The sequence below is a fragment of the Corylus avellana genome, chromosome 7 (genome assembly GCF_965113065.1).
Source record: "Corylus avellana chromosome 7, dhCorAvel1.hap1.2, whole genome shotgun sequence".
NCBI lineage: Eukaryota > Viridiplantae > Streptophyta > Magnoliopsida > Fagales > Betulaceae > Corylus > Corylus avellana.
Window position 1 is genome coordinate 10576159 of NC_142496.1, and position 13888 is coordinate 10590046.

The window sequence follows — 13888 nt, forward strand, 5'->3', positions numbered from 1 at the left end:
ACCCGGATCACTTGAACCGGCCGGTTCAAGATAATTTCATTGTTTTTGATCGTTCTGACTCATTTCAACCCCGATTTTTACGATTCCAAAACCATTAAAAAGCTAATTGGAAGGGGAAGAAGACATAGGAATGTGAAACAAAGATTTGTTCGACCTTGTTGATTATCTCCAACACTACACAGAGAGGTTAAATTTACCACTCCAAATTTGGCACGATTGGAGATCACGACCAACATAAAATTAAAGGGTCCATAGCCCTTACGAACTATTAGAACTATTGTACAGCACCCGAAGGACCCCTGGCCAATGGGCATACATCGCTACACTCTTCTGAGAATAGGTGAATGGGTCAATCCGTCAGATCCAGATCTAGCATATTATCAAGCATGTCTAAACAACCATCAGGCCAGTCTAACTTATCTCAGTGACAACCGATTTAACAGCTATCACTATTATTTTACTACTTGGTTTAATTTGTATTTATTCAGAACTACATTTTTATTTCTTGTTGATGCAAGTGTGATATAGAAAACATTTGTATTAGTTTGTAATTATTAAACTTTATTAGTTAATATTATCGTATCCACATTTTAAAAGTCATTATAAAAAGCAGTATAGATGCCTCAAAGGTTGAAAACCTTTATGGCATCCATTTTAGAATGTGGAAATGGAAAATTTCTTATGTACTGACGCATGAGAAAATATTATACACTCTTAATTCTGTAAAACAAGAATTGGATGGTCAAAGAGACAAAGTGGTCGTTAAGAAACAAGAAAAATGGCAAGAAGATGACCTTATGGCAAGAGCTACCCTTCTTCATAATATTGAAGATAATATAATTCTTCTTTTTGAAGATTACGAGACATCAAAAGGTATGATGGAGGCTTTAGATCAAAAGTATGGACCTCGGTTTGATACACACATATAATTGTTATTTAATAAATATAACAACGCTCATATGGATGAAAATGATTATGTAGGTGATTATGTTAACCAAATGGAACTTGTTGCAAAAGAATTACCAAATCCAGGTCACCAGTAAGTTACGACCATACTTAACAGTCTTCTTCTGTTATGGGAGTATGTGGTAACTTCTTTGACATATAGTGGCGAAGAAATTTTCATGACATCACTCCCAGTGTTACTTGTGTTGGAAAAAGAATAGAAGGGACAACTACAAACCTAATGATGGCACAGGCAACTGCACAAACATCGCATTCGCCCACATTCAAAGGAAAATTGAATAAATTTAGAAGAAGATGGAAGGGTAAGCCAAAAGGTAATTTAAAAAAAAATCAAAATAGCATGCAACAGATGTGAAAAGAAGGGACATTTTAAGGCAAATTGTCCAAAAAACAATAGCAACAAGAAACAAAAAGAAATTGCAATGACAATCATTGAAGTAATGATGACAAATTTGACTACAAACTCCTGGTGGATAGATTCGGCAACAACAAGACATATAACAAGAATCCGAGAATTTTTGTAAATTTCAAGAAAAAAAAAAACAGTCAGAGAACACAAAGTTCACATGGCAACAATACTTACAATGATGTCTTAGGTGAGGGAAAATGTAAGATTTATGTTAATGGGTCTGTTATTGTTTTATACAATGCATTATATGTGTACTGAGTATCCGTAGAAATCTAATATCGGTGCCCATATTAGATGACAAATGATGAAGTAGAGGAGCAGAAAGTCTCATTGTGAAGTTGTTGTAACGTAAGAAACCCTAATGATGTTCGAATGCCACCACAAAAAACTTAAAGCGATTTTAGTTTTCAACGTTGACTTTTACAACTCTATAAAAAGACTTTGAAGCCACGATTTTCAAAGAGCTAAGTAGTGCAATTTGCTATTGATATTGAGTGTTTCTAGACACTAAGGGCTTAGCATTGATTTGTGCACTAAGAGATATTGATGGTATGTGCTTAGAAGATTAGTTATCTTGGAGAGTTCAAACCACGTGTGATTCTACATCAACAACCCATTTGAAGTTTACCAATGGGTCAATAAGGAGATCAATAAGAAAGATTGGTTGGTGAAGAGCAGGAGCTGTAGTAGGGGACAAGTGAGGAGACAGTCTACATACAAATTGTCTTAGTCGTTTTTTAAGGGTTATAAGTGTACTATGCCTTTATATTGAATCTTTTTTAGTGTTGATTTCCTAAATTAGATTGTCTAAGAGTAGGTTTACCTTTGATGTGTTCAAAGAGTTTCTACTTCATCAACAAAATCTTGGCATGTTAATGTGTGAATGTTTTATGCTTTCTTGAGTAGTTTTATATATTTGTTTGCTGCATATTTTACTGCACATTTGTAAATTGTGGTTGGGGTCTACTTCTTCCTTGATGTTGAATTGTCTAATACTAAGAGCACTAACATTAGCTTTCGTTACATTTTTCTTAAATGTAGAGAACAAAATTACTTTTAACTTTCCTATTCGAATAAACTCCACAATAGCCTTCCTTATATTTTACATATACCATTTAAAAATTCTTTAAATTAAATGATAGGAGAAAGAAAGACGAAAGAGAAACTATTTAAATATTGTTTTAAATAAATGGTAGAGGACAAGGAGAAGAAGTAGAAAGCCTTTTTATATTAAAATAATATTAAGGGAACCCAAAGTGCTACCCTAAACTTCCCTTGGTGTTCTCTTGGTGTGGTTAGGGAGCACCAAAAGAGTATGTTTTTTTCCCTACATTTAGGGAAGAGAATGAAATGAAATTTAGAAAAGATGCAGCTAATTCTCTAAGTTGATGTCATTAACATACCCCAAATAGGGAGGACTAGCATAAGAATTGCAAGAATTGACATGTTTATGTGTGATTTGGGCTATAATGCACATCGAGTAATAAAACGAGCATAACAGTTGGTATGAGTATCAGAATTGCGCACATGACCTTAATTTAGAAAGCTTATTTCGATGATCACATTGTGCTACTAGGCTAAGCTTGGTGAGCATAGTTTTGGGCCTCAAATTCCATTATTTCCCTTCTAAATTGGTGTATAAATTTTATTTTTTCAATTTTAGGAAATATTTAAATTAGAGTTTTGGAAGGGATTTTGTTTTCAAATTTCGTCGGATTTTGGCCAAATCCATGTTTGATACATAGTTTGATTTTGTTTAAGAATTAAACTTTTGCCATTTTTGGTAATTTTCAATTTTCTTTAGCTATTTAAGCCTCACTTGGGCTAAGTTGATTATTCAAAGTCGAAGTTGATTCATTCAAATTTTAAGAATAACTCAATATTTTTCGAGAGAAGATTCACTCTCTGTGCATCTTGGGTGGCTAGGGATTTACTCAACTCTTGTCCTTTTCTCTTTCCTCAGAAATCTCTAGCCTTCAACCTTATGTCCTCCCTTCCTACACTAATAGATCAACTTTAGTCTCCAAAAGGTAGCTCAATCGGCTGGAAACCACACCTTATAAAACGGAGGTCTTTAGTTCGAATCTCTCCTCCCCCCCCCCCCCCCCTCTCATCTCTTTAGTCTCCAAAAGGTAGCTCAATCGGCTGGAAACCACACCTTATAAAACGGAGGTCTTTAGTTCGAATCTCTCCTCCCCCCCCCCCCCCCCTCCCCCTCTCTCATCTTGGGTGGCTAGGGATTTACTCAACTCTTGTCCTTTTCTCTTTCCTCAGAAATCTCTAGCCTTCAACCTTATGTCCTCCCTTCCTACACTAATAGATCAATTCTAGTCTTCAAAAAGTAGCTCAATCGGTTGGAGACCACACCTTATAAAACGGAGGTCTTTAGTTCGAATCTCTCCCCCCCCCCCCCCTCCTCATCTTGGGTGGCTAGGGGTTTACTCAACTCTTGTCCTTTTCTCTTTCCTCATAAATCTCTAGCCTTCAACCTTATGTTCTCCCTTCCTACACTAATTGATCAATTTTAGTCTCCAAAAGGTAGCTCAATCGGCTGGAAACCACACCTAATAAAACGGAAGTCTTTAGTTCGAATCTCTCCCCCCCCCCCCTCCTCTCTCGTGTGGACATGTCAAAAGAAAAAAAAAATAGATCAATTCTAGATTTGTACCACGTCAAAATTAAAGCACAACATGATGCAAGTCGTGAAGCAACCAACTTACATAATGGAGCAAAGAGCATAAAATAGCTCATAATGGTAATACAAACTTTGAGTAAAACTCACCATTGAAAATAGACTTGCATGGGAAGAGTGCCCAATAACTTATATGTATATGGTTATGATTAAACTTAATCCATTTGAGACCCAAGAATTGTAACATATCACCACGCTTCCACATGCGATGTCTACGACAACCCACTATATCGACACTGACTCAATGGTAGCTCTTTCTCTTCTTGCGACCCCACTCACTTATCATTATTTTAATCTAGCAACCCCTCCCCCCCTAGTGACTCAAACTTGTGATGTGGTGTTTAGTTCTGATACCAAATGACATAAACCTTGGGTAGAACTTACTCTTGAAAACTAGCTTGCAAAGGAAGAGTGCACAAAATTTTATATACACATGGTTAAGATTAGATTTAATCCATGTAGAACACAAAGATCGTAACAAAGGGATCAAAGAGGGCAAAGAGAGGGGGGAAGGTTTGATCAAAGAGAGGGGGGAAGGAAAGCAGAGGTGGCAAGGAGGGAAAAAAGCTAGGGGGTGGAGGTTTCACATGGTCCTGTACAATCTTAATTCAAATGTTGAAAGTCTAACTAGTTATATGATAAATCTAAGAAGTTATTGCACCTATCTATACTTGGACAGTTGTTCAAAGCTAGTCTTAAATAAGTCTCCATCCTTGTATGAGTGAAACATAAAGTGTAATTTTAATTCAAAATAGCCTTTGGTTTTTTTGGTCTCTCTACAATAGAATCCTTTAAATAGCAAGTTTCTAGGATTCCTCAAAATAATGGGAATTTATCTCTTTATGTATCCTTATTGTATGAGTACTTTTCAATTTGAAGCTTCTGTTGAAAGTAAAACATCGACTACCTGTTGAGACTGAATTTGATCATCCATGGATATACTAGTAAATAGACATCTACAAAAATCAACTTATCAAATTCTCCAATAGTACTATAAAAATCCAACATTGTTATTAGATAAATAAATAAATAAATAAAGGAATGATAAGATCTATGAAAAAGCCTTGTTCAACAACAACGAAAAAGCTATCCTACTTTCTAGTCGGACCAAACAAAAAAGCTTTCCAAATATTCACCTTTTTTTTTGGAGGGGGGAGGGGGGGGGTTGTCTTTTTCCAGTCACCTGGATTAGACATGGCTACAGAAATATAATGCAGCCATTACATCACTCATAAAAATCTCAAGATAACTCACCTTTGCAAATTAGCATGCCGGAAAAAGAATTCTAAGAACTTATATACACATGATTACGAATACACATGATTACAAATGCTCCTAACCATGTGAGATATATAGAATTTTCTCTAAACCATGTGAGATATATAGAATTATAACATGCTACTGCATTTCTGAATATGACATCCACGATAAACCACTTTATTCCCTAGGGTACTCCCTTTGTGACTCGAACTCGTGACATTGTTTTTGGCTTTGATACCAAATGATAAGCCTCAAGTGTAACTCTTTCTTAAAAATTGGCTTGCAAGGATAGAGTGTTCAAAACCTTACATAAATATAGTTAAGATTACACTTAAAGATTGTTACGATATCACACTTTGGCAAATAGAGTTGCAATGTATGGTCTTTTTCGTTTTTTTTCATGTATTTTTAGTTGATGATAAAATACATTGACATTTCCAGCAAACATTATGCACTTGTTACACAAAACAATGGAAGTTTAGACTCTAGAAGGATTTGGTGTTGCTCATCTGTCACGAGTGATAGAATGGTTTTGCATTCCCATATGGTCATGCGTCAATGAAGTAATCGTAAAATATGTACAATATGAAATGCATCATCAGATATACAGGCATCTTGTAAATGACAATTGCTGCCGCAAAAAAAATAAAATGTTCACCAGAAATAAACTGCTCATGACCATGAGTAGGGCCACCCCCTCTAGGCATTTGCAGATCATAAGAACCAAACAAACTCCTTAAAAATGCATTTTTCTTTTCTTTTTCAAAAAACATCAACCTTTACTAATTCATGTTATAGAAAAACAAAAAAGTAGGATAATAGTCCCCAAGTTAATTCGCCAAAAGCCATTCTATCCTGTTAATTTGATGCACCCCATCTCCCCAAACCCACCAAAACCAAAATATATAAAAGAAAAATCAGTTTCATGATGGGGTGTTCTTGATGATTCCTTCTCTTTCCCTGCAAAGTAACTCTATGGTTTCTGCAGATCAACAACCCAGAAATCCCCTCTAGGCATATGGTTTGTTAAAAGAGAGAGTGAGAGATGGGGAGATCGTTGGTTGAATGACCGTTCTTGATGATTCCTTCTCTTTCCCTGCAAAGTAACTCTATGGTTTCTGCAGATCAACAACCCAGAAATCCCCTCTGGGCATATGGTTTGTTAAAAGAGAGAGTGAGAGATGGGGAGATCGTTGGTTGAATGACCATTCAAAAGTAGCACACCCAGATAACCTAGCTCGATCCAAATATAAGAAACCTAGGATATCCCAAACACCACTTTTAACCCAGGAGATCTCTTCCACCCTATTTTTCTGAAGAAAAAAAAAAAGAGATATAAAAAGGAAACTATCAAATATAAGTCAAAGCTCATCAAGCCGTAAAGAACCACTCCTTCAACCTTGAATCTGTATACACCACGCTACTTCTGAGCTTAAAATGCTCCAGAAAAAACTTTCCCTCTTCATTTTGAAGTAAAAGAAAGACTAAGAGATGAAAATCAAACAAAAATTAAGATTAACCAAACCCTAAAGCTAAAAGAAAGTGAAAGATATATTTATAGAGAGAGAGAGAGAGAGAGAGAGAGAGAGGAATATGCTCTTCCACTGATCACTCCGGACAGAAAGTTTACAGCAGGGATGAGAGCTGAACAACCTTAATGGTAAATGGAAAATCTTTGTCTGGGACCAATTTGAGAAGTGGGCCGGGAATACCCCAAGGAGGTAGCAGACGATATAAATGAAAGCGCACAGGTGTTTTACAGTACACCCTTGAAACTGACCCTTTTCGTTTCGGGTGGATGTAACCCATTATTTGGGAAACAAAATAATTGCACCTTCATTCGTGCATCTACGACCACCACACAAATATATATATATAAAAATTTTTGTTTGGTGTATTAGATTTTTAGTGTTCTAAGTTTATAAAAAAGTTTGTTCAAAGACATGAGAATTTAAGTTTGTGTATATTGTCCAACATAGTCCTGATCCAAGTAAACTAATCATGACTTTTTATTCCACAATTAGTGGTGTTGGAGGAAAGTCGGCTCAAAATGCAACAATTTTGTGTTTCATGACAATTTTCTACTTCCAATGTTTACTAAGCCACAACAGACCATAAACAAAGGACTGAAAAGCTAAACATAAATCTCGTTTGCATGGGTTCGAATGAGTTTTTGGCAGTGTTGCTCATTTGCATTTGGGTTCGAACGACTTTTTGGCGCTATTACTCATTCAAAGTTGGGTTCAAACGAGCCGCTAAGTGAATTGAAAATTCAAGTGAGAATACGATAAGACCCTCGACTCGTTCGAGTTTAATTCCATGTTTGAATGAGCACTTAAAATTTGCATTTATAATTTGAGAAACCGACTTTAAGATTTCACAGCTACTTTTTCAAGTATATTTAAAGGATTTTTTAGCCCTCTTTTTCAAGAGACTTGAGGCATTATTTCTAGAGAACAAATAATCATTTCATTCAAAAGTTATGTTTCTTTGGACTTAGCTACCCTTGAGTGATTTTATTTTTTAAGAATACTTTAAAGATTTTTGTTTCGTCACCAAAATATTTGTGTTTAATGGTTTATTTGATTTTGATGCACATATATGTGATGTGATGTTAGGATTAAAAGTCGATGACTTTATTAATCTTCATTGTTGTTAAGATCGAGAGTTTCATTAATTGTGTTGCAACTTGAGTTTCAAGCTGTATATAACGACAGAACAGAGTGGTTCTTATATTGTTTTTTCTGTCCAAGGGAATGATTCTCACCTGCACAATTAATGCATGACAGGGAGCCAATGACCGAAGTCCCTATGAACAGAGCATAATTGTAGATCTTTAGAAGAAAACAAGTTGACTCAAAAAGATTATCTAAGAAGCACAAAATCACATGAAGACAAAAAAAATGGAGGAAATTCATCTAATCCATTAGTTCTAATTAAGGATCTCGTAAAGAGAATGAGACTGTTAACTTTTAGTGTGTTGGCAATATCAAAACGTATAATCTGGGTTGTAAGGTTGTAAGTTTTGTTTTTGAGCTAAGCCTGTGTAGCATTGTAGTTCAAGAAAAGGCTGGAATAATAAAGATTTGAAGACTCCAATCATGGTGTGCATCAAGTTTCTATACTAACCCAAGAGCTTCGATAACAAATTCAATCTGGTGTGACAATGTGTCTCACCTTACAGGCCCAAAGAAAGCCCACCACCTATAAAGAAAACCCACCACCACCACCTGTAAAGGCATCAGAAGGCCTAAAAAACTTCACCTTGGGTCCAAAAGCCCACGAAGCAGAAGAGAGCGATAACATAGCTCAAATCCACCTTAAATAATTCAATTCAAATAACGCTACACGTGTCCAACAAATAAAGAAAGGCAGAATCTGCCCAACAAACCCAATCCTACCAAACAAAGTTCAAATACAGTCAAAAACCGCAACACAACCTCTCCAGAGGCTGTTACAAAAGAAATCTACCTCAGCAACAAACTCCATATTTTTGGGAGTCAAGTAAGAGTCCCTCCACTACTCACACACCCAAATATTCTATAACAGAAACAATAGACCACCTCTAAAAACACAATGAAATCTCTCTTTACTCTCATCTTGATATTACTTTCTATTCAATTATTCTCTTTAATCTCTCCATAAATTCTAAACTTAGGCATCAGAGATGGAACGGCCGCTACACCCCCCACTTCGCGGCCTTCCATCACTGATCCTTCTTCTATTCTTAGCAGATTTTGGATTCGAGTCGCTACCTGGATTGACAACCGTCTCAACACGATCGATAGAATCTATGTGATTTTTGAAACCCTGAAGTTCGGTCGATCGAACAAGTTAAGTTGCCATAAGCAGTTTTCTTTTTTGACCAACTAAACTCTTAAAACCCAGTTTCCACCTTACTTACATAAGCCTCGTAAGCCACGATTTTCATAGGAAATTGAGGCTCTCGTTCATGAAAAGATACCAAACCTACTTAATCCTTAATTGAAACAAAGACCTCTCCCCTTTTTTTTTTTTTTTTTTGATAAGTAATGATGCATTAAAGAGCGCAGAGGGACGCAACCCAAGTACACAGGAAGTATACAAGAGAGCAACTAAGAAGAAGAGAAAGAAGAAGAGAACATAAAAAGAAAATCAGGGAAATTGATCTCTATGGGAGCAAGCCATCCTGCAGTCCACATATATAGCGTATACAAAAAGAAATGTACAATGTCCTCAATGTTTCTCGACAAATCCTCAAAGCATCTAGCATTCCTTTCCTTCCATAAGCACCACATGAGATACAGGGGAACCATCTTCCACACTACCGCGCTTCGGGATTTACCACCCGACCACCAACTAGCTAACATCTCCTTGACGCTTCTAGGCATAACCCAACACATGTTGAACCGAGAGAAGACAACATCCCACAAATAGCGCGCAACCCCACAATGAAGAAAGATATGATCCACAGACTCCCCTTCCGATTCACACATGCAACAACGATTAATCACCACAATGCCCCTCTTCCTAACATTGTCCAAAGTAGGGGATTTCCCAAGGGCGGTTGACCAAGCAAAAAATGCCACTCTCGAAGGAACCTTAGTGCGCCAAATACTTTTCCAAGGGAAATAGATGGGCTCTTTAAGAACAATCTTCCTGTAAAAGGAGCGAACCTCAAACTTTCCTTTTCTAGAAGGAATCTACCACATACGATCTTCCCCTTCCCCCCGCAACGAGAGCGAATACAAGAGCGAGAGAAGGGAGGCTAAAGCCGCCTCCTCCCAATCATGAATTCTTCGAATAAAGGTAACATTCTAATGAACCATACCATTTATACTCTCCCTGATGTCCGCAATGGAGGCAACCTTGTTGCTAGCTATATTGAAAAGGCCGGGAAAAGCTTCCTTGAGGGACAAATCGCCACACCAAATATCCTCCCAAAAATTGACTTTTAGCCCCAAGCCAGGATCCAATCTGAAATGACGTTGAAACGAACTCCAACCCCTGCAAATATGTTTCCATAACCCCACCCCATGCGAACCACTAGGAACTTTAGAACGCCAACCACCCGGGGTCACCCCATACTTTGCTACTAAAATCCTTCTCCACCAAGCCTCTTCCTCATTGGCGAATCTCCACACCCATTTCCCCAAAAGAGCTTGATTAAAAAACCCCAGACTTTGGATCCCTAAACCGCCTTCCGAAATCGGGCTACACACCTCGTGCCAGCTGACCAAGTGGATCTTAGGCTCATCGTTGAGCCCCCCCCCCCAAAGAAAATCCCGTTGAATCTTCTCAATGCAATTCGCCACAGAGATAGGGATAGGAAAGAGAGACAAAAACTAAGTGGGAAGGTTGGATAAAGTGCTCTTGATGAGAGTGAGCCTAGCTCCCTTGGACAAATATGAGCATTTCCAGGGGGCCAACCTTCTAGTAATCTTCTCAATCATGTCTTCCCAAATAGCCAAAAGCTTGAAAGAAGCCCCAAGAGGAAGACCCAGATACTTCAAAGGCAAAGAACCGATGCCACAACCCAGAATGCCAGCCAACTCACCTGCCTCACCCGCACCTCCGACAGGGACCAAAACCGATTTGGCTCGATTTACTTTTAGCCTAGAAACCGCCTCAAAGCACCATAAGCACAGACGATATACAATGTTCAATCCATAAGCACCATTTCTCGTCAAAGCCGCACCTCCTTAACACATAGAGTAAAAACTTCCAGTTCATATGGTCATAAGCCTTTTCCATATCCAACTTGCACAAGAGGCTGGGATCCCCTTCTCTGATACGGCTATCAAGACATTCATTGGCTATAAGAACTGAATTCAAAATATGTCTGCCCTTGACGAAAGCATTCTGAGAATTAGATATGACCCTATCCATAACTCTCCTCATTCTATTGGCTAACACCTTAGCTATAATCTTGTAAATCCCCCCCCCCCCCCCCTAAGGCTAATTGGACGGAAGTGCTTCAGATCGGAAGCCCCCTGAGCCTTCGGAATAAGAGCCAAAAATGTAGCATCAAGGCTTTTTTCAAATTTACCTCTATCATAGAACTCCGGAAAAATAGCCATAATGTCCCTTTTGATCACCTCCCAACAATCTTGGAAGAAAGCCATAGAAAAACCATCAGGGCCTGGCGCCTTGTCCCTTTCCATTTTTTGAACCACCTCCCATACCTCCCTTTCCTCAAAAGGAACTTCCAAACTAGAGGACTCATCAACATCCAATCTGTCGAAGTGAAGATTATCCAACCTCGGTCTCCAACTGAGAGACTCCGTGAAAAGCGACTCATAAAAGTGGGTGATATGATTACTAATAGCCTCTTGATCCGTAGATATAGAGCCATTGATATTCAATGACTCAATGTAATTCTGTCTGCGATTGGCATTAGCAATCCGATGGAAGAATCTCGTGCACTTGTCCCCCTCTTTCAACTAACGGATCCTAGATTTTTGCCTCCAACTGATTTCTTCTCGAAGGAAGGAGGATTCTAGCTCTCTGGCAAGCACCCTTTTCCTCCCAATCTCCTCGGTAGATAAGCCCCTCTCTTCTTCCGCCCTATCAAGAGCTTTAAGATCATCCATGCGGGCCTTAATACTCACCCCCACATTGCCAAAATCTTGGTCATTCCATCTCTTAATGTCCCATTTGAGAGCTTGCAGCTTCTTAGAAAGGATGTAACTAGGGGTGCCATGAAAATCATACGAGTCCCACCAACTACGGACTTTATCCACAAAACCCTCCGCTTTTAGCCACATATTCTCAAATTTGAAGGGTCTTTTACCTCCCGAAAACGGATTGCTCCATCATATTAGGAGCATGGTCGGAGCAAACCCGAATCATCCTCTTTTGCCGCAGATCCAGATGACCAACCTCCCAATCCGTAGAAACCAGAAACCGGTCAAGCCTAGACCAAGAGCGACTATTGGACCAAGTGGAGATCCCCCCAACTAAGGGAAGGTCCATGAGGACCTGCTCCGAAATGAATTCACCAAAATCCCTCTTGGCAGCCCGAGAATAAACTCCCCTCGATCTTTTGCTTGGATAAAGAGTAACATTGAAGTCCCCACCAATACACCACGGCATATCCCAGCAGCTCATAACCCCTGCCAGCTCCTCCCAAAGAAGACGTATGGAATTAACTTTATTAGGCCCATACACCCCCGCGAACGCCCAAACAAGACCATCCGCCACTTTTTTGAAAGAACAAGCCGCCATATAACTGCCCAAAACAGCATCAATCTTCTCTACTACCCTCTTATCCCACGTGAGCAAAATGCCACCCGACGCCCCTCGAGAAGGAACATAGCACCACTCCACATACGGGCAGCCCCAAACACTCCTCACTAAACAAAGACCTCTCCCTTGTTTTCATCTAATCACAAAAAAGCTTTCGACTACCGAAGTTTTGAGTAAATAGGTTGTTTGTTGGGGTACAAGTTAGTGTCTATACGTAAAAAGATTTTGTAAATATAGATTAATTGTAATTTGTTTCTTCTATTGTAAAAAACTTCCTAGAGTTGGCTATCCTTCTGGTTTAAACACCAGGCTTTCACCCAAGATAGAAAAGTAAAGCAAGGGAAACTCTCAAATCTATTGCCCCTAATAACAGATCTCACCTTAATAATATTTTGATGAAATATTTAATTGATGACAAAGAAAAAACAATATTATAAATCTTATGATGAAGAACCATACAATTTGAACCATCATAATTCAGAACGGTTGAAGTGACATACAATGTTTCTCTTAATTCTTATTGGTAATCATAAATAAAGAGAAGCACCCTAGTGCCTCTTCATGTGCTACAAAATCATGCCATCCAAATCAATTTAGGCCATTTATCCAAGAAAGCATTATGTAAGAATAGCCTATGTGCACATTTCCAAACAAGGCTTTTTTTTTTTTGAAAGAAATCGAGCGATTCTATTATTAGCAAAACAACTTAGGCATGACAGCTCACTCTTAATCTTATAAATAGTATCTTAAAGTATATGTGTTATTCTTAAATAATAATTCAAATTTTAGGTTTGGCCTTTAAAAATTTTGGTTCAATTTTTTTCCATTATTGATGTAGACCGGAAAGCTAAGAATTCCATAAAGAAGAGCAATGATGTAGGGGGAAACTCACACCCGACGTGTTCTACTAAAAAGCCAATATCTAGAGTTTTAGACCTCGGATTTGAGCAAGCTTGGTATTCTTGGAAAGCTAATTCAAATGTCTACAAAGTCATGTTTCACAATGTTCAACTAATTCTAATGTTTACATAGATCAAAACGGGCCATAAAGAGAAGACTAGAAAGCTAGGCAGAATTGTTTGTGTGCAATCTCGTCCGAACGAGATTGCAGCCGAGGAGCAACAAAGAGGCTCGTCCGTAACCTCGTTCAGACAAGATTGAAGACGAGGGATCAGTGGGAGTCATAGAGAGGCTCATCCGCAATCTCGTCCAGCCGAGTTTGCAAACGCGCCGTACAGTTTTGCTGAAACCGACTCTATTTCATATTATTATTAAGTTTAGGGTTTTAGGAGCTTTCAAATACATGTTTTACAAACCCTAGAACGTAGATTTTG